The 23,186-nt window shown below is 36.2% G+C and overlaps 1 pseudogene; it reads left to right on the forward strand.

Annotated features, from left to right (window-relative positions):
* The first annotated feature begins 18,451 nt into the window (after nt 1-18,451).
* Nucleotides 18,452-18,829, forward strand: LOC149240054 (pectinesterase pseudogene; annotated as a pseudogene).
* The last annotated feature ends 4,357 nt before the right edge of the window (nt 18,830-23,186 follow it).

A 23,186-nucleotide genomic window follows, 5' to 3' on the forward strand; every position in this document is an offset into this window, starting at 1 on the left:
CAGGAACCTCGAGCACGTTGATACCTAAGTGCCCATGTGGCTCATTTAGCAAACTGACACGTGGAACCTTGAGTTTAACAAAAAGGCTGCAGGATCATCAGATGGCTGCGGGATCGCTGAATGGCTGCGGGATTGCCAGACAGCTGCGGAATTCCTGCAAGTAAGTCAAAATCTAAACAAAACAGTCATCCATTAGCAAAACTTACTTGATCATGCTTAATGACACCTAATGTAATGATCTGGGTGGTTTTACAGTGAAAATGAGGCAAAAGTGAAGAAAAGATGAGGAAAAACTGAGGGAAATGGTAGACAAGTAGGTGTAGAGTAGAGGCTCTACATACCCCCACTACGAGGGTATTGCATGTCCTCATGCAATGAAAACACAGCTCAATCCACCTGCTGGGATGCCTCTGCTAAGACATCCAATCTCCTCTTCTTCCTCTGTGTGGAGACATTGACTTTTGGTCTCTTGAACATGCATCTGAATTTCAAATTGATTAAGGCTCTATTTAGCCTTCTACATTTCTTCTTGAGTCTGCTGTTTTTCTTCTGCCACATGCCCATGTGAAGCATGGTGTTATCTTGGATTGCATTGTCAATATCAGCTTGCTGCTTCATTTTTTCATTTTCCTGCTTAATGTGGCGATTTAGCACCTCAAGTTCATAGATCTCTTGTTTGAGTATGTCTATTTGCTGCTCATAAGGTATGATATTACTTGGGCCAGCAGTTTTCTGCTCCAATGTTTGAAAATAGTTGTACACCTCTTGCTGAACTGGGTCAACAATTGGTGACTTTCTTGGACTGTGTTCATGCTCAATTTCAGTTTCAAACTCCGGCTGAAATGGACTGTCCTCCCTTGGAGGAGTAGCTGCATCACGTTCTGGACTATCCTCAAGGTCTGATTTTATAGCACCCTTCTCAGGTGTGCTTAGATCAATGAAAAGTGTCCTTGTGGCTCTCCCTTTATTCTGCAATCTGCTGCTCCTTCTTACATTGGTAACACTCTGTGTTTCTTTTTGTGCCTTTTTCCTTGGTTTCTGCACTTTTACTTTCTTGGAAAGGGCAGTTTTTGCATGGAGTTTGGCCAACCTTTGTGCTAAGGGTTGACTATCTTCCTCATTAGAAGTCTCTGGAGTTTGATAAATTTCTTGAACAATGGATTTTCCCTTGTCTTGCTTTTGTTTCTTCCTATTTTCTTTTATCTTCTGGGCAGCTTCTTGGGCAAGTTCTGAGAGGGTTTGTGTGATAATCCCTTGAGCTATTGGATCACTGTCCACAGTAGGTTCAGGCTCCATCTCATGTTCAGACTGATGTATTTCAGTTTCCTCTTCAATCTGTCCTTGGACAGTTCCCTCTAAGATATCAGTTTCAGGGGTATCCTCTTTTCTTTTCCTTCTACTTTTTCTAGGTACAGAGGTTTCTCCAGGTTCTTCAAAATGATTTCTCACAAGAAATTTCTCCCATGTGTCTCGTTTTGCTTTTAATTGTTCTTCCACTAACATCTTAACAAGACTATGATGACAGAGATGTGCTTCAATGTTTCGTGGATTCCTTTGGGCCATGGAACACATTTTTCTAAGGCTTTGGAATAGAAAGTAGGGAAGATTTATATCATGTTCTCCTTGAAATTGCAGCATAACTTTACCATGATAAACATATAATACCCCAAATCTCCCTTCACAAGTGAAAAACTTTTGCACTAACAACAGTAAAATTTTCCATTCTTCCTTAACATAAGTGATAGGAATTCCTTTTGTGAAGATACTTGTATCCATACCTGGGTTTTTAAAAATCTGCTTCCATTGTTGATCTTGAACTGACCGGTTCTTAAACCACCTTTCACCGGTTGTTGGGAGAGATGTAGCTTGTGCTATGCTGCCCTCTGAGACTGCAAACGTTAAATCACCCACCTCCACTTGACTGTCTTTATCTCTGAGTGACCTTGCAAAGGCCTTAGTAACCTCCTTGTGGTAGCCTTTAAATTTCTTGATGCACTATAGCCAGTTGGCTTTCTGCAATGCCTCCTTAACTTGAGGTTATGCTTCCAGGAATTTTGAACCTTCTGGTTCAGCCCTTAAAAGTTTTCCCATTGACTCCACGACTCTTGTTCTAAAACACGACTTCAATGGTGGCTTTACACAGTAATTTCTCGGCTCTGTTCCAGAATTTTGTGGAGAGGAGGTTGTATGGCTTCAACAATAGCCTTAGACACGGTGAATTTACAGCTTGAACACAGTGAAATGGTGGATTACAGCTTTAACACAGTGGAACGGTGGCTTAACAGTCGTAATACAACCGTAACATACGTTCACTGGTTATATGTATTCAATGTTTCTCAGAATTAGCAGAGAGGAAAAACAGAGTATGGTTTATGGAGACAGCGTAGTGAGTGGAATGAAATGAAGGAAATGAGAGAATGGAACAGCGTGGAATGGATTGTTATGAGCGTAGGAGGATTTTGAAATAATGAATGGGAACGGCTAGATCCTTAGATTTCGGCGGTAGATTTACACATGGCTGCGGAATGAGGACTTAGAGAGTCGTAGTACATTAGGCTACGTCATTAGGGTACGAAAGCCTTAATGACAGAAGCAGCCGTAAGTGATTTTCAAAATCGTGATAATCAAAGACTGATGGACTTGGGAGATACGCATGGTATATGGTCGCATGGTAGGGAAAATGGGTAATCATTACAATTAGTGGCAAAAAGACATAACCCAGCAAACTTTGCGTAACGAAAATAACTGTAAGTTTAAGATTAAAACATACCTCAGATCCGCGTTTGGTTTGCCTTTCAATGATTTGCCATTAACCCTTTGTTAACTTATTGCTGTTACATGACTTTTTCCTCCTTGTTATTGGTGATTTTTGTACTGTAAAAATTTCTCAAACAGACTGTGTTTCTTTGTGCAGGTGCAGAGGGCTGCGGAAAGGCTAAACGGCTGCAGAATTGCCAAATAGCTGCGGGAACTGCAATGGTGTCCTTCAGCTGCACAAAATAACCTTAGTTGCCTGAAAAAAACTTTTATTAATGAAATGAAATGGAATGAATGGATGAATGGGTGGAAAGCAGTGAGGTGAAGTAGGAATGGTTAGATGGAATGAGATGGTGAAATGGAATGGATGAAATGGCGAAATGAGATGAAAGAGAGAGAGAGAGAGATTTTTTTTTTTTTGGAAAACATGAGGTGTCAGGTGACCCTGATTTTCACCTCAGGTTTTCTGCATGAGACTGCCAATCAGAGATTGGTTTTCAGGCTCATACATTTATTATTTTCTCTTTTCTCTTTTTGTTTTTTTTTTTTTGAAATTGAAAGAAACAGAGATTAGGCTAATGGAGGAGAAGAATTCTTCTCCACCAGCCTTATTTCAGAATCGCCTTGGAACAACTTAACAAACTCCTCTTTTGAGAGTGGCTTGTGGTAAACTTTCAACCGGTGGCCATTCACAATAAAGGGAGTTTGAAGTTCATCAATAGTCTTCACTCTAACTGCTCCATTATTAAAGACTTCATCAATCTCATATGGCCCAAGCCAATGAGTTTGAAATTTTCCCTTGAAGTCCTTAAATTTGGAATCAAACAAGAGTGCCCAATCACCCTTTTGAAACTTCTTTTCTTTGATATGTCAATCATGCCATTTGATTCTTTGGTGCTGAACTAGATCGGTCCTTAGAATTGCATCTTGTCTCATTTCATCTAGTTCATTTAACTGGTTCATTCTGTGCTTCTGGGCTTCTGATAAGCTCATCCCCAATTGAATTGCTGTCTTGAAGGTCTTGATTTGGAACTCAATGGGGAACAGGACTTCCTTCCCATAAACAAGTTCATAGGGAGAATGTCCTGTGGTGTTCCTCCATGTAGTTCTATAGGCCCATAAGGCCTCAGGAAGCCTTTCTGCCCAATCTCTTCTATGAAGATGAACAGTCTTTGTGATGATGCTTTCAAGAACTTTATTTGTAGATTCTACTTGACCATTTGCTTGCGGATGGTAAGGAGTAGATGTTCTATGCTTGATCTTATACTCCTCCATCAGCTTCTCCATCATCCTTGATGTAAATTGGCTCCCCTGATCTGTTACAATTTCTCTTGGGACACCAAAACGAGTGAAAATATCCTCAAAAAGAAATTGAACAACTGAATTTTCAGTAGCAGAAGTCAATGATTTAGCTTCTACCCACTTAGTAACATAATCAGTACAAACCAATATATATCTCTTTTGCTTGGATGGCGGATTAATTGGTCCAACAAAATCTAGAGCCCATTTCTCGAAGGGTTCGATGCATACCTATGGCTGTAGTGGCATTTCATTTGAAAGAGTTGGTCTCCCAACTCTCTGACAACTGTCACACCTTCTAACATATTGCTTTGCATCCTTAAAGAGAGAAGGCCAATAATATCCTAAAGAAAGGATTTTATAGGCTGTCCTCTTATCAGCAAAGTGTCCGCCACAAGGTTCGTCATGACATGCCTTAAGGATGTCAGGCATTTCATCCTCCCGTACACATCTTCTGATCATACAATCTGGCCCTGTTTTGAACAATTCATTAGAAATCCAAGAATAATGTGAACTCTCCTGAATGATTTTCCTTTTCTCATTAGGAAATAAATGTAAAGGTAGCTTTCCAGTAACTAAATAATTAGCAATATCAGCATACCAAGGAGTTTTGGTAGTTACTGCAAATAAATACTCATCTGGAAATTTATCCTCTACAGGAGAATCCTCATTAGTGTTTTGAATTCTAGACAAGAAATCAACTACTGTGTTCTGTTTACCTGGTCGATCTAACACAGTTATGTTGAATTCTTGTAAAAGCAAAAGCCATCTTGTAACTCTACCATTAGTGACTGGTTTGTTCATGAGGTATCTAATGGCAGAGTGATCAGTGTGGACAAAGGTTTCATAACCGGTTATATAATGTCTAAACTTGTTTATCGCATGAACAACGGCTAGAAATTCCTTTTCAGTAACAGTGTAATTTAACTCAGTGGGAGTCAAATTCTTACTTGTGTAATAAATGGCATAAGGGATCAAATCCTTTTGTCCCAAAACAGCTCCTAAAGCTGTATCTGAAGCATCAGTAGAAATGTGGAAAGGGAGTTTCCAATTTGGACCCCTTAGAATGGGTGCTTCAAATATTCTAGTCTTTAAAGCTTCAAAGGCAGATTGACATTCAGGATCCCACTTAAATTCACAATCTTTAGTAAGTAGTTTGAAAAGAGGGGATGCTATCTTAGTGAAGTTTTCAATAAATCTTCTGTAATAACCAGTAAACCCAAGAAAACTTCTAACATCTCTTTGGCAATTTGGAACAGGTAACTTAGAGATGACTTCAAATTTAGATCTATCAACTTTGATTCCATCTCCTGAAATATGATGTCCTAAAACAATCCCTTCAGTAAACATCATAAAACACTTTTCATGACTTAAAGAAAGATTTGTTTCCTTACATCTTACTAGTACTTTTTCCAAATTTGCCAAAGCTTCTTCAAATGTATTACCATAAACTGTGAAATCGTCCATGTATACCTCTACACAATCATGAATCAGATCTGAGAAGATTCCTAGTACAGCCCTTTGAAATGTAGCGGGTGCATTGCACAATCCAAAAGGGAGTACTCGGTAGGCAAAAGTTCCCCAAGGACAAGTAAAGGTGGTTTTGTCTTGATCTTCAGGTGCTACCTGAATCTGATTGTAACCACTAAAACCATCCAAGAATGAGAAATACTTTTTACCTGCTAAAGTGTCTAGTACCTGATCAATAAAAGGTAGAGGTAAATGATCCTTTAAGGTTGCCTTGTTCAATTCTCGATAATCAATGCAAACTCTCCATTTACCATTCTTTTTGGGCACTATAACCAAGGGAGAAACCCATTTGGATTCATCCGTCTTTGTGGCTGCCTAATAGGTCTGCTGTTTTCTTCAATATAAATGTGATGAATACAAGTCTTAGGGTCGATTCCTTTCATGTCAGTGTATTCCCATGCAAAGGCAGTGGAATGTTCTTGCAATAGTTTAGTTAATTCTTCTTGTTGTAATCTTTCCAAGTTCTTGTTAATGTTCAATGTTTTTCCTGGAAAGATTTCAACTGTAGAACTACCAAACTCTTCCATTGAGAAGAGATACATCTGTCTAGAGGAGAGATATTCAATGTCTGCATCTAACTGAAACTGTGTAGAGTCATATTCTAAAGGTGTCTCAAAATTTTCTAATGTATTTAGAATTTGACTGTCCTCACTAATCTCAGAGATGGTTAGAACAGGTTGAAGAGTATCCTCATCATCGACCCACTCATCTTCTCTTATTTCTGTTATTGCCTTTGCAGGAGGATACAAGTTGAATTTCTTGGTAGAATTACCATCTAATATATACATGTCTCCAGACCTACAACTTATGAAAGCATCAGCTGTGGCCAGCCAAGGTCTTCCTAAAATAAGAGGATGTCCTCCTAGATTGTTCTTGGGAGTTAAAATCATACCCTCATATTGACCTTAAGATAAGGGAGGCAAATGATATGGTTTTTATTAACATATGAAACTATTTCTTAAATTCTCTTGCAATGAGAACAATAGTGATGCTTTATTCAAAGGCCATTGATTGGATTGTCTCCCATGACCATATAGAAGATATAACCATACTAAATGAAGAAGGTAAATGCATAGGTTCCTACTTGGCATCTAAGATGGGAAGATACTATAAGGTATTGCAACATGAGGTGTATATGGATAATATTTATTTTAATATTTTAATGAGAAACATGATACAAATAATTATTCTTTCTAGCTGGTAGGTTGAAGACACAAGGTTTTTTCTATAAATTTGGTAGCGTAAATTCCATTCATAATTTTAATGAACCCTATGATGAGAATCACTTCATAATTTCAAGGATGCTTGTGGTTACTGTTAGTCACTTGGCCAATTGGGTTTCTATTCTTTCACATTCCTTAAATGGAGTGATTAAAAGGGTGCAAAAAACAAAAGCCAAATTAGTGACGTTTCCTATAAGCTATATGTCTTCCTAGCTCATAGATGTAATCTACACTACAATTTTTTCACAAGAGTAAACCTAACTAGACATATCTCAAAGCCCCTCAATATATATTGTCAAGTACTTAAGGAGAATAAGAGACATTATAAAAAAATTTGTGATCAATCCTCCCCCTGGTGAGTGGTAGCATTGCTGATATTTCATATGGTTTAAAAGAAGTTGACCCCAAAAGGAATATGGATCAGTTGCTTTAGGGTCCTATCCCAGTGATGAGGATAAAATTTGATGAGGTCTTAGGCGTTTTACTCTTGAAAATCACAACTCAAGTATAAATTTAAAATGTCATATTTCTTTCCGAATATGAATTGAGGCACAAACCTTTGAATAGATCTAGGATCCATCATGAATAACTCATATTTATAGAGGATATTATCACCAAATTCGTCCACAAAATGCAAATATATATTAATTCACCTCATCTAATTATCAATAGAGTACACAAACAATTTCATCAATGTTAACCCACTGGGCTAACAAGCCAAACATTTAGTCTTCATGAGGCACATCAGCGCAAGGAAACTCCTGTCACACACCCTCAGCCATTGAAAATTTGTATCTTCAGGCTCAACTAAATTAAGTGTAAGTCCACTCATCAAACCACTAATCTATTTTTCCCTTAGAATATTAGAGTGTTGAGCCAAAATGCAAGCAATTCAACATAATTTGCATCAAGTATTAGGAATATATATTTGTAGTAGAAAAAAAAATCAAACATCTTTTCCTTTGTATATAGGTGTAGGGATGCTTATCACATGTTAGCATTAGAGTCTCCTTATATTCTCCTAATCTAGTGACCAGGTCAATTACAAATCAACCACCCATTTTCTGCATATGGATATTCAAATATTAGGAATAAAATATTTGGAATGTTTCCAATAGCTCACCTAGTTGATACAGGGTAAGCTCCATGGAGTATACAACCCTCCCTATGATGATCAAGGGCCTAAGTTGACCCCCATACTATATACTAAGGAATATCTTACAATACAATGCTAGATATTTTATGAATACTATAACCCACTTAGTCTTCTTATAAAACCTAAGATTCTAATTGTGAGGCCAATCACCAACCCAACATGTGGGATTTAAGTGGAATTTTTCATAAACTCTCTTCTATGACTTAGTTTATTCATCAAATAACCAAACACGACATGTAACATCATAATAGATAATATACCACATACATTTACAACTAAAGACCAATAAATTAAAAAACCTATGTTTTCCCTCACTATTGAAGAATACAAAGAACACTCTAATGCTCTTTATATAATGAGATACTTGTAATAATAATAACAAAAAAATATCAATTTAACATTTATTTCTTGTTGCAACTAAAGATCTACCCCTCTTGCAACAACCCCAATGACGTCGTCAGTACACAACCAGGTCTCCAATGAGAGCTATAGAGGCCATAAGAACCGAAGGAGAAGAAGAAACAATTGATGAAGTCATTTCTGAATTATATTCAAAAGTGAAGAAAAAAAAAAGAAATGATTTACTAGCTAAATTGTTAGAAACATCATGTACTATGTTATAAAAACATATTTTGATCATAAAATTTATTGAGATTAGTGTTTTATGTCTATGATTAATGAATGAATGAATGAATTTTATAGGTTAATGAAAGATTGCTATATATTTCTTTATGTACAAAACCACATATGTTTCTTTATGATTTTTTTGTTTTGGTAGTGTCTATGCATGAATCCTAATTTTTTGATTTCAACTATTTTCTAGTAGATAGATTGGGTGTCGGGGAATTGAGATTTATGTGAGGGGGGTCAGGGGTGGGGGGAGGAGGGGGAGGGAGGGGCCATAAGAGCTTCCATATTTATGTGGTTGGCCCAATTCAATAAAGATTAAATTAGGATTTGGATAATCTTGGAGAAAACCAACCTCAATCCAACAAAGAAATAATAAATTCAATGTTGTCAAGTTCGTTGTTGCTTCATCAAATCAAGGGATGATTACTCCAAGATTAGACTCCTCTGATAAATTATTCTTGATGCTTTTTTATCTACCTTTAACTCAATTTATGTGAATTGCAAGTATTTTTATTCTCAGTTTATCTATTGTTATCCCAAGTTTGACATCAAATTAGTTGAGTTGGAGCTTTACTGGTGCATTTCATGTATGATATATAAATCATGTTAGAATTTTATTGTTTGTTCATCTAACTTGTTCATATGAGTCTTCTACCTTGATTACATTCTCTTGTTTGATATAGTTGGTAACCTTTTCTATATTGATATTTGGAGTCATGCTCCTTGTAAAATTGCATTTAGGAGAAAAGCTCACATTGAGAGAAGACATTCTTTTCTTGAATCTTGGTATTTTTATTCTTGGCATGAAAAATTGATTTTTTGGATCTAGTACTTCTTCTTGAACACATGTTCTAAGTTCAACCCTAACTACTCTGGTTATGAATAGTTATGCGTTCTTGAATCAACGTGACTTTACTCCTTCGTCACATAATCTAGGATTTTTTTTAGCGGAAACATGAATTTAGGCCTAGCTCTAGGGTTTTATCAACAAAATATAGGGATTTATTGCCAAGATTTATAGACTGCTAGGGTTTAAAAACCTTAGACTTCCAATTTTTATATAACCTTTGTCATATGCAATTTTTCTTTCCAAAATTCAAATTCCTAAAACCATAAAATTTGTATGTGGTGAAATCAATGGATGTATCAAGGTTAATAGTACATTATAGCTTTTGTAGGGCATCATATCTCAAATGAAAACATATGTAGGTCATCTTAAAAGGTTTATGTCATCAATACAACATCCTACTTCTAAACACATACTGAAACACGATGGAACGTTTCCAAAATAAACATAGGTCCCAAAACTTCAATCTAATGTATAACACTTCAGTTTGCCAGATTATTTTGACATAGGTATGAGAATTTCACATAGTTCATCACTGACATGTTTGATTAAATTTCCTGGGAGGTTACCCAAGATACATTTTGAGAAAGAGGCTTCCTTCAAGCCTTATCGAGTTATGGATTAGTTGTAGCTCCAAAAACTTCAAATAATCATGTAAAATTGTATTGTGTCTCATATAATATTATTATGATCAGTACAAATAAAGGCATATTTTGACAAATACCGTTGCTTAGGTATTTTCATAGTACTACAACATGTGGTATTGGTATTAGTATTCTAGAGACTTTAGATCTCTGCTTCTTCAATACATACTCAAAGAATATCCTTCTTGAAATACGACTTACATGCTACCATGTCTTCTTATGTGAGAAGTAGTAACCTTGCAACAGTTTCCTACAATACATGAGTATTTCAATACATACCTATCAGGTCATATAATTTGTCATGTGATAATGTTGATGGGACAAAAAATCCAAACCATAAAAAAGTGCCATGTGGTTCCACTCTTCTGTATATGTGATAAGGTTGTTTTCAAGGAATGTTTCATTTGCTTATTTATTGACAATCAAAACCTCCTTGTCATGTATGGTTGTTGAACTTAATATGAACATTCTTTCAATCTTGTACAAACATGATTGAATGAGACCCTTTGTCTAGATACTAAGTCCCAAACCAATACTGCATATTCCTTAATTAGATCTGACCCATGCAATAGAGTTGTTAGTAAGATTCCTTGAATAAACTTTGAACTTGATATTAATCTCAGAAGAACTTGTATAAGATAAGAGTGTGACTTCTTATCTTCAGTTTTCCATAAAGTTCATTTGTATAGATTACCTCAAGTTTTGCTCCACTCTTGGATTCACATCATAATATTATCAAATTTTAGAAGAATTGGGTATCCTCTTCTGTATCCTTCAAGAAGCCAAATATTCTCGACACTTAGCTATCCAAATTCAAGGCTTATGATGTCATTGACACTTGAAATGTCTAAATGAATTTCATACTCTAAATCAATATCTAACATTTTTCGCAAGTGCTATTGAAGATTTGATCAATCTTCAAAACTTTGATATCAAACTTTTTAATCAGACCTAAACTAGGTATTCATTGGTAGAGCTATTTAGCAAGTGATCATTTCCTATAGGTGAAGGATGTTGTTCAAGAAAATGTAACCATTGCGATTAAACAAAACCATTCCCAGGTTTGTCTACTTGTAGTTTGATCCTTACCATCTAAAAATCTTGGACTTCAAAGATTGTGGTTCCAACATAAGAACCATGGGCCTCTTTGCAGTTATAATGAAAAATTCCAAGCATTGTCTTCTCAAATCACATATGTATTTCCTTTATTACATCCATACTCACTATCATAACACAGAGATTGAGTTATAATCGATAAAAAACTTTTTCCTTCGAACTATATGATCTTGTTAACAAAGTTGCGATATAAACATAAAAATAACTAACACAAAGAAAGGATGAAAATGTTACTAAAATTAATGATTACAGTAAAATACCATAATAGTCAATATCGAGTATGGTTGGGGTCATTAACTCCCACACACCTGGCATTCCCATATATCACGACAATCATTGATCTGCATCACTCACAGCCGATGGATCATATATCTCGTGGAAAGGCGTTATAAAAGTCTCATCTTCTCACCCGACGTGACACATATATTCTTGGACGGAATGAGTGTGGGTCGTTAGATCACGTTAGGAGTTAAAATCACATTGAAATAAATGTGAGTTCAAGGGTGATGCACCTTATCAGCCATATGATTGAAGGATTTATAGTCGCTTGATGATATTGAGCCCAAGGGTCACACGAATACAACATTTAGCGATTCTCCAACGTAAATCCCTAGCCGCCATATTGGGGGGCCCAAGACATGTACTTGGTAACTCACAAGGAGAATATCAATTTAAGTCCAAGATTGGTATGACTATATCAACTTTAAAGTGTATTTAAGCTATGGCATGTCCATTGATTCCAAAGACAAGACGAAGCGATGGGCTATCTATGCTCCATATTGTTTTTAAATGTATACACAAAGTTAAAATGAAGGTTATATTCACTAACATTTGTGAGAGGAGTGGGAAAATGAAAAAGAAACAAAACCAAATATATGAGCGATAAAATTCGCGATAGAATTCACCCAAGCAAAATCTATTTGAACCTTTTATTCAAGAATTCTATAAATGGACAATAATATCATATTTTGGCCCTTATATTTTTCTACAGCATTACATGTTTTCTAACTATTCTCTCTAAGCATTTTGTATTGGTCATTACAATTCTTTACGCCATTTCATTTTTCATAACTATTCTATCTAAGTATTATGTATTTCACTTGGTTCGAGCATGGTTTATAAAATTTGTTAGAAATGGTAGATCCATTGGGAGTTTAGGAAGTCAAATAAGGTGCATTCCATTAGATTATTATTATAAGGAAATGATTTAAGTGTTTCACTTGGTTCGAGGATGGTTTATAGAATTTGTTAGAATAGGTAGATCCATTGGGAGTTTAGGATGTCAAATAAGGTGCATTCCATTAGATTAAGGAAATGGTCTACGTTGTAAGTTTGTTTTTGAAATATATCAAAGAAATATTTTGTTACTTGGGTTGCACTACTTGTCCAAATACTAATCTTTGAATCCTAGTTGTAGTTAACCTTACTATAGAAAGAATAATAAAAATTGAGATCCCCTCTATGAATAACAATTTTTTTTAATACTCCATGACCAGTCTGATTTCTTACGCCAAACCCATCCGATACACAGATGGGCCACCAGATACACCCCTATCAACTATCAGATTTTAGACACCATAAGATCCCATGGGGTCGTCGGATGTATAGTGTGGCCGTCGGATGCACAACGACAACCATCGAATTTCTGACACCATAAGGTCGAAACTGGTCATTGGATGTACAACGACAATGTCAAAAATCTGACTCAGAAACCTTGGAAGCCCCTAGTTGGATGTGCAACTTGGCCTTCAGTTTACTTTCGGATTCTACATCGTCGGATTCTTATCATTGAATTTATAGACTCTCGTGCAGAATTCCATTTGATATCAAACTTCTGAGGCGCCAGATACTCGACAGATTATTCATCTCCTATTTGTTGATTATCCGACCAGAGGCTGGCAGATTTCCCGTCGACTATTCGACGCCATAATTTTAGATTCTTATTATCGAATTTGTGGACTCCTGACGGGATGCCATCGGATATTCGACGGACTTAGCATCAAATACTTGACATAGTATTCATCTCCTGTCCGTCGTTTATCCGATTAGCGACCATTTCTCCCGTTAATTATTCGACTGAGTTCCACCAACGTGCCTAGAAAACGAGGCTCGTCGGAGTGATGACACAATTCTGTCGAACCTCCAACACAAGATTGTCGAATTTCAACAAACTATGCAGTAATTTCTCTAACTAGTTAGTCTGTCTTAATTATTCAAGTTCACTATCTAAAATTAGTTACATTTAGATAATTCTTCTCTAAATATTTAGAACAAATTATCAATATATTTTTCTAAAAACAAATATGAATAAATGAAGCATCATTTTCCATATTAATCATTTTTTTATTGATAATTATATTGGTTAATTATCTTATTGTGGCATTGTTCTCTCAGAATTTTTCAAATTTCTCTTATAAACATGCCAGTGGCTTTGTCTTCCATGATTATGCAGGAGAATGAAGTTCAGAATATCTATGGACAATGCCATTGTTGTATTTATATGTTTAATAATTATATGTGGAAGTTACATGATTACTATTTTGCTGATAACAATATTGGCAGTGTCTATTATTAACCTCCTCACCTTGGGTTCGAAACCGTTGACATGGAAAAAGTTGTCAAAGTTGTCACACAACTATGTTGTAATAGATGTTGATATATTCGAGCTTCCTGCATGAGTCCCACCCCTCCGAAAAAACAATATTAAGAAGAACAAAAATGGTAGTGGTTATAACCAGGATAAGGCCAAAACCGCACCTTTGTACCAGTACTACTCGTAGCATTCAAAATAGTCATCTAATCGACATATCCCATCCCTATCACTTTTTGTTGGTAGATGTCTATGCAGATTTTTCCATTCTTGAAACGTTTGAATAACAAAACATAATCAAACAAAGATAATTGCTGAATCGACCATTGGAGATTGTTTTGTGTTGCTCAAGCTATTAGTTCTTGCAAGCTTCATAATGGCTTGAGCGTGCTGAGAGAAGCCAACAGCTAATTTTATTTTTATTGTTATTTTTAATTACATAAATGGTTGTTAATGTATTGGATTAAATTTATTGCTCTTAAGAAATAATTACCAGCACATTGTAAAGACTCATCGCTCAGTTACAAATAATAGTGAATTCAGCTGTGGACTATTGTCTTGTTGAATAGCTACAACATATCGGTTGAAATTAGTGAAAAAACAAAAGGTTAGCTTTATCCAACATTGAACATCTCTGGAATAATTATGAGAAGAAAACAAATGTAAATAATTTTAATTTATTAAATTTTTATTATTATTGTAAACTGTAAAGTTGGAGAGTTTTCTCTCATTTTTTAGTTAAAATTGTTTAAAATGTAGGGATTTGTTGGATTCAAAAGTTTGAATTGTGAACTCTCCACAATCCTAGTTTCTTAGTTGTTTTTCAGGGTACTAAATTTATATATGAAGTCAAAAACCTATTTTAAACAATAAAAATGAAGATTTGACAAAAAATAATTTAGCTGGTCCAAATCTCAAAAAAGTCTATAACATAAGCTATCTGTTAAACTTTTTGAATGGTTTTATGACATCTTTTCTCTGTTAAACTTGTGATTTGCTAGAATCACAAATTTGAGTTATCAATTCTCCATAATCTTAGTGCCTTACAGTTTTGTTTTTCAAAGATTCATATATACAAAAAAAACCTTATATAAAAATTATCATATATAAATATTTTGATGTTTATTATAAATTAATATATATCTAACTTTACCAATTATATAATTTATATTACTGAATTAATAAAATACAACTTTCAAAACATTAGATATTGCCAATTAATCTTACTATACACATCTCACCACAAAAATATGAGTACTATGAATTAGCCTTACTATGCACATCTCACGACATATTAGATTTGGGATGGAAGACACGTTGTTGTTTTTTTCTTAAACATTTGCATGATCGATACATCTTAAATACCTCCCCAAAAAAAACTGACATAACGATGAGGTAAGAATAGGGAATTTTATCAGAAAAAATGACTTTAGCAAGAAAAATGGGTAGACACCTTGTCGGAATTCGATAGGGATATTTGAATTTAGCAAAAGGCCGTTTTGGTCAGTGTGGACACACTGTTGGTCTTAAACTTCAATAATTTGGTCCATGACGTTTTAACAAGTACCCCAATGCACAGGCCATATTCAGTTGCATTTATAATCACAGCATAATATAGTTTGGGAAAAAATTATCTACAGATACATTCAATTTCTTTTCTTGTTGATTTTTATTTGTGTTCTACAATCAATATGTGTGATGTTTGGATGAGTAATATTGCCATCTCATAGGAGAGTAATTCCCACAATCCTGAACATAAGTATTTATTGAAAAGTAAATTTTAAAAATGAAAAGAGAAAATATTTAAAAGAAGCACACCGTTTGCTAAAAGTTCTTCTTAAAAATATATGCACTTAAAGAAGGTCTAAGCACTGAAATGAAACCCATTAACAAAACCTTGGGCAACCATGAAATGATTAGAATTGTATGATAGTTTCATCCTGAAGGGAATTAACGTGAAACTGGCTAATTAACCAATTGAAGGATGGTTTCTTCTTGGTCAGAATTAAAGTGAAACTAGCTTATATGCAGAAAGAAAAATAGGGTAACCTAAGGGAAAATAGGACAATACTAAGTTGTCAAACTTGGAATAACTTTCAATATTTTCTGCTCATTCCTTTTATATTTTCTCAAAAATTATCTGACGGCAAGAAACTTATACTCCAGCACAAGAGATTTAAATAAAAAAGTGGATATCTGACTAGTATTTCAAATGAAAAGTTCTCAACAAACTTATAATCCAGTAGAATAGATTTAAATTAAAATGTGGAACTCCGACTGATATTTTAAGCCAAAGGTTCTCACACTCCACGTCATAGTAATTATTCAATTTCCTTCTATGATACCAAATGATAAGCAACGTTATAGGGACTTCTCACTTTTTTAGTCCTTGCCATCTGGCAATGGCCAGGAACTATAGTAATCGGAACGGATGAACTTAACATTAATTGAGCTGTTTGCAAGCTGTTTGTTACTGCCATTTGATCGAGTATAATGAAAGTATTTGGATAAATAGTCCTTTACTATCTTATATGGCCTCTTCCCGAGGCCAGAGGCGAGAAAGCATATATTATGTTGGTTTTGTGTTATTCATTTGTTGTTCATTTTTTTGGACCTGTTAGACTAATGCTAACATTAGTCTACCAGTATAAAATGCTAGCTAACTCCCGAGTACATCCTTATTCCAGTACATTACACCCTTATTCCAGTACATCCTTCCTGCTATGACTTTTCTTGCTCTCTTGCCACCTGTTGCTGCTTATTCTCTGAAGTTGCCACCTATTGCTACTGTGTCTACTGTGGCGTTGTTGCATGTTACTGTGGTGTCTATGGAACCGAAGTTGAAGGGACTGGAAGGGTACTGTGGTGTCTATGGAACCGAAGTGAAGTTGAAGGGAAGGGAACTAAAGCTGGAAGATCATAGAATTTTCCTGCTTCACTTTTCTTGTTCTTTAGTCTTCCTGCCATTCAGTGTTATTCAGGTGGATAGGCTTCAGGCGACAAGTCAATTGAATCAGGAACTATGGTCATGGGACATTGGAGCTTGAATTGGCTCTGCTACTGTAGTCAATTTTCTTCTGGAACTGTTTTCAAACTAAAACTCAAACTAGGTAACAAATTGTCATTCAGTTCAGGGGGATAGGCTTCACGTGGCAAGGCAATTGAATCAAGAACTATGGTCATGGGATGCTAGAGCTTGAATTGGCTCTGCTACTGTAGCTTTAGCTCGGTTAATTTTCTCCTGGAACTATTTTCAAACCGAAACTCAAACTAGGTAACAAACTATCTCTTTCATTGATGCCTCTCCTACCTTTACTTGCTATATGTTTTTAGCATGTGAGAGACCTCTTCTTGTAGTTGTGATCTCTTTAACTCCAAGGATATATCTAGGAAAGACTGTATAAAATATCTTGAATACTATCTTGTATACAAAAATCTTGACACTTGAGAAAAAAATCTTAAATACAAAAATAAAAAAATCAAAATCCTGAGGCATTTAAGTTTGAATTTGAATTTCTATGAAATCAGTGCTTTGAAAAGATTTGAGATATTTGATAGTATCGATTTGGTAGCCTGGAAAAACAAATATTAAATCTATACAAATTTCTTTGAAAAACTGAGATATTTAAATTCTTAAAAAGACAAATATTAAATCATATCCATGAAAGACTGTATAAAATATCTTGAATACTATATTGAATACAAAAATCCTGAGACACTCGAGCAAAAAATCTTAAATACAAAAATAAAAAAATCAAAATCCTGAGGCATTTAAGTTTGAATTTGAATTTCTATGAAATCAGTGCTTTGAAAAGATTTGAGATATTTGATAGTATGGATTTGGTAGCCTGAAAAAAAAAAATATTAAATCTATACAAATTTCTTTGAAAAACTGAGATATTTAAATTCTTAAAAATACAAATATTAAATCAGTGTTAATTCAGAAACCTTGAAATAGTTCATATATGCTTAGGGATGTGATCTTGGAGCTAGAGAAACATTCTGTTGTAGCTCAACACACAGGAAACTAGACTTGTGTCTCTTGGTACTCATCAGATAACCTCCCATTCTTCGGCTTTTATCAGTCTGCACACAGTCTCAAATTTATCACCAATTACATGATCAGTCAATCACATATTGTATTAATCATACTATATTGCCCTACTGCAAATATGATAATGTTACTGAATTTTCTGCATTTAGCAACATGAATTTCTGTTTCATTACTTGCACAGTAAGGGTGGTTTGGGCTGCCATAAAACCAGAGGACAAACCGAATGATTCTTGGCTTGCTGAAGTACTATTGGACCTTTGTCCTTAACTCCTTATACAATCATCACTTCGACCTCCACCTGTTTGCAGAATTCAGCTCTCAACAAAACTTTGGAAGTAACACAAATATTGTGATATTCATCTAATTGGGGAAAACAAATGATGATAAGCATGGTTTCAGAGCATGAATTTACCTTTAGTCTTCATTGTATGCAAAGGGATTTCAAAGAGTTCAGAAAATTAGGATCTTTGGTGTTTAGATGACGTTTGCTAGAAAAAAAGGAGATTCAATCCCTGCACACCAAAAAAATTTGCACCGTTGACTTCATCTTCGGTAACGAGGCAGTAGTAATCCAAAACAACAACATCTTAGTAATCCTTAGGCAGATGAACACAATTACATCTCGAGGAAGAGCAGACCCCAACCAAAACACCGGAATCTCAATTCACAACTCTGTTGTATCTGCAGCGCCCGACCTGCAACCTGTCTTGGGTTCCGTCCAAACATATTTGGGAAGGCCATGTGAGGCATACTCTCGAACCATCTTCATGCAGTCAAACCTCGACGGTCTCATCAATTCCGCCGGGCAGTTTCCATGGAGAGAAAACTTTGCTCTGACTACGCTCTATTATGGCGAGTACATGAACACAGATGTTGGTGCAGGAACATCACAACATGTGACATGGCCTGGTTTTCATGTTATCACCAATTCTTTTGTAGCGGCCCAGTTCACAGTTGGGCAATTAGTTTCCGAATCTTCCTAGATTTCCGCCTGGGCGTAGAACGATGCTTTGCACATCCCTACACATTATCAGAGGCAGACTGCGAGCGGATCAAATCCACCGACTGACAGAGAAATTTCTAAGCATTGAAGGAGAGCGGTAGTCCGCCTTCCCCGAGAGCATCCGTCCGCTCCCTTCTCTCAATTTGATCAGCCCAGTAAACTCAAACTCAAACCATCCACTGATGTATGAGTATGAGAATTGCTAGGTTACGCCTGCTCTCTTACTTGCCTCTTCGAAGATCAATCTAAGCATTTGGGTGGCATTTAACGGGCATTCTAGTATTGAAACTGCAGAAATGAACTGCTAATACAACCACCCTCATCACGTTGGGCGTGGAGCGAGGCTTCGCGCATCCCTACCCCTTATCAAAGCCAAGTAACATGGCCAGAGAACTGTACTAAACAACACTAGGACTTTTCAACTTGTCGTCGGATCAGATCGGGAGTGTCCATTCCGTCCATTCCAAACGAGAGAAGGAGCTATGTAGAAATGCATAAAATGGCAAAAGGTGCACGACAAGTGGGTGGCATGCAATAACTGTGTGAATAACTGCAAACACAATTTTCATTTTCGTGCATCTGTCAAATAGCACAAAGGCAAACTGCCCCTACAGGTGTCCAACCATCTTACTGGCAGGATAAGGCGACAGGAAATAATTCTATTCTCTATCTCGGGACCTATACCCGATCCTGTTGAAGTACAACTGGATAATCGGCCAACCATTTGGTGGCCGCTGGATAGGCAGCTCTTATTTTCCGCTTTCGCCACGCCATGGCAGTTATTACTATAGAACTATGTAACTCTGTTGATGGTGGGAAATAATTACTCCAAGTTATATTATGTTAGGATAGAGTCTTAGGTGCTTTATATACAATCTAAATTTAAAAAGTGTTAGTCATACTAGTGTTTTAATTTACAAAGTGTAAGTAATGTTGTATCTATTCATGGCGTTTTTTAACCTATTTAATTATGTAGCTTGAAACAATTGAATGAATGCAATTTAATGAAAAACAATAGTCCAAAAAAATGGCGGCTGGACATCTTCCCTTAACATTGATGCTATATTAAAAAATATATTGTTAATTCTAAATGGATTTATGGATCCACAGGTACCAAATGGGGTTGGAAGTCTGCTGGGAGCAATGCAGTTGATTCTGAACACATGACCACATTGGAAATGACGAGCAAATAAATCAAAACTATTGCACCAAGTCGTGAGACTGAGGGAACACCCTAGCTTGATGTATCATAGCTCTATGTCGACTTGAGATTATGATGGTGTTGTTGCGTTTAAAGTTACAATAACCTGCTGAGTGAAGAATTTCTGAATGGGAAATACGTGTGGATCTATGGGCATGATGTATGCTTAATTTCTAATTATGTATCACTTGTGCACAGAATCCAACATAAGCTGCATTAACAACGAGCTCCAGCCCCGCTTCCCACTCAAACCAGGGACTAGCTGCTACCCAGCTTGTCTTGTTATTATACAACTATTTATGATACCATATGGTTTAACCACATACCACTAATTTATAACTTTACAATGTTTTGTATGGTTAGTGAGAATTTTTTCATATGACAAAGTACAATGAGGACAATGATTTATGATAAATAATATGCATAATTACATAGGTTATATAAGTTGAAATATACACAATTGTATATATATTGGAATATGCATAGAGAAAGGATTTTTTAGTGGATGGTTTTGCGGAAGCCGCTATAAAAATAGCTCAAAAATATGTCAGTAGTGGAACTGGGTAGACTAATGTTTTAGTGGATGTTTTTTTGACGGGGCATTTACAATATATAAAAGCATCGATGCTTTACTATCTATATAAGCATCAGTGCCAAACAGAATATGGTGCATCGTGCAAGATTTATTTTTATATATATATAAAAAGTGTGCGCTAAATAAAAAAAACACACTAAGTAAATGACTTTCTAATTTTCTCAAATGGTGGTGAATTGTTTTTTTCTCAATTACGTGTCAACAATGCTTTCTCGACTAGTAAATGTCCAAGTAATGTTTATGTTTCTCTAATTTAATTTTTTTAAGGGATTAGCTTAAAAAGTCCATATTTTTTTTCTTGCACTCTATGGTCGATATGTTCGACTCGCACCGATAGCAAAGCACCTTGTAAATTTACAGGGTGCAGAGTAGTTTGGTGCGTGAACATAACACATTGCTATTGTTGTGGTGCGTTTTGTAAATGAAAACGCATCAGGAAAGCTATAAATTGTGCATTGATGCATACATTTTTAGGTTACGACTGGTGTGTTTATGTTTACCAAACGCACCTCAAAAATAATATTAAAAAATATAGCTCGGTGCGTTCAATAACCTAAACATTCCGCACTAGTGTGAAAGGTTATACATGCGCACTGGTACATAAGTGAGACACACAACGATGAAAATTTAAATATGTGAACTAACATCAGTATGTCATACATATGTGCACAGCGATGCTGGTGTGGTTGTGTTCGATAGTGCACTAGAGCCAGTGCATTATTGTTTTTTGGGTGCACTCGGTTTTTTTTTTAATTGAAATATATGTTTCCATATTTATAAATACATTTTTCATTTAATAAAAACAAATATATTTTATGTATGAGGTTGATGTATTTTATATGTCAATCATGTAGCAAAGATGTCAGCAGAGGGAGCAGGAGAAAATGGCGGACCAATACAATATGGTCCGACCATGGGAGACCAGAGATAGGGAGAGGGATTTATACCCTTGCCCTATTATCGTAACGACCCAAGAAATCTTAAGGAATGTAGGTCTCTTCAAGTACTATGAGGAGGCTACATCCCTAAAGACGCACTTTGTCTTGTTGGTGCATTTGATCCACTGGTAGAGTGTCCAGGAGTAGGGTTTCCATGTCAGTTTTGAGGCATGGTATAGGCCCTCTGAGGAGGACATATACTTTATCACTAGCTTATCCAGGAGAGTGGAGTATTTTCCCCATTTCCCTGATGTCCCCCATGGGGTTGCAGCAGAGAGTCAACTTTCCTACTCTTAGAGATATGTTGGGCCTCATGCATTCTGTCCAACATATTTTTAGGTGTGTGGTGGACAGTTACGAATTTCTTCTTTTGCTACACAGGAGGTTAGGTGCCTCTTGTCATTAGTCACCACCATTGCACACTTTAATAGTGACGGGAAGCACATCAGTTTCCCTCTTTTGTATTATGTATATTCTTTGGGTCAGGTGCCACAATGTATGAGATGGTCTACCATTTTTTTGAGGTAGATTTATATGTCTTCAAATAGATGTCATGCGATGATACATGGGAGGACGAACTTCCCTTTTGCTTCAGAAATTTTTTGTTTATTTTTGAGAGGTTTCCAGAGATGAGGCTTGCATTTGATCGTTTCCCTCTTAGGCCGATGACTAGGTCTAGATGCGCATGTGGGACTAGATGATGCCCAAGAGGGGCCAGCCGGGGTATCCAACTAGGAGTTCCACCTAGGCACTCGCGCTACTAGCTAGTGAGTTTGACCATGTGTTTATCTCGTTGTCGTTTCTATACGCAAGGATTGATTAGAGATAATTTCCCAACATCCTCTTCACTCCGAATGAGCCTCTATATGATAGAGGTAATATTAGTGTTTTCTTTAAATTAATCTAGTTTCATTTTGTTGTTTTAATTAATTAGAATACAGTTTATTCTAGCATGTTTTTTAACTTGTTTTATTAAATTGTTTAATGCAATAGTCTAATTATTGTTGTGTAATATATATTTTGTAGACATTGGCACATTCCATGGGGACATGCCTTCTCCCCCACTAGATGGAGGAGATGAGGAGAAGGGTGAGGCCCAAGAGGGTGAGGCACATCCTCAGGGGGGCATGGATGGTCGGGCCCATAGGGATGGTATGAGATTTCAGATGGACTTCTATGACAGATTGTCTAGAGTTTTGGTTGAGGAGGGAGTCCGCCTTGCAAGGGCTTGAGACATCAGCGTAGATCCTAGGTTTGTGGATCTCTACACGAACTGTCCACGTGAGATGATGTCTCTTATGCATCATATCACTAGAGCTAGTAGGTTATTGACAGTGATGAGGGATGCATGTCATGCAACGACAAATACATCAAATCGTGATGATGAGGGTGGTGATCATGATGATGAGGGTGGTGATCATAATCATGATGATGATGGTGGTGATCATGATGCTTCTAGTAGTACTACCCCATCATCTCATGGTCAGGGTGTCAGTGATCCTTCTGGTAGTACACCTCCTCAGTCACCTTATGATCATATGTCAGAGCTAGAGGAGGTGTCTTAGGTTTCTCCTAATAGAGCATACCAACCACCTCCTCCTCC

The sequence above is a fragment of the Pinus tabuliformis genome, chromosome 8 (genome assembly GCF_031772625.1).
Source record: "Pinus tabuliformis cultivar Carrire ecotype Pingquan chromosome 8, CPIR1, whole genome shotgun sequence".
Classification (NCBI taxonomy): Eukaryota; Viridiplantae; Streptophyta; class Pinopsida; order Pinales; family Pinaceae; genus Pinus; species Pinus tabuliformis.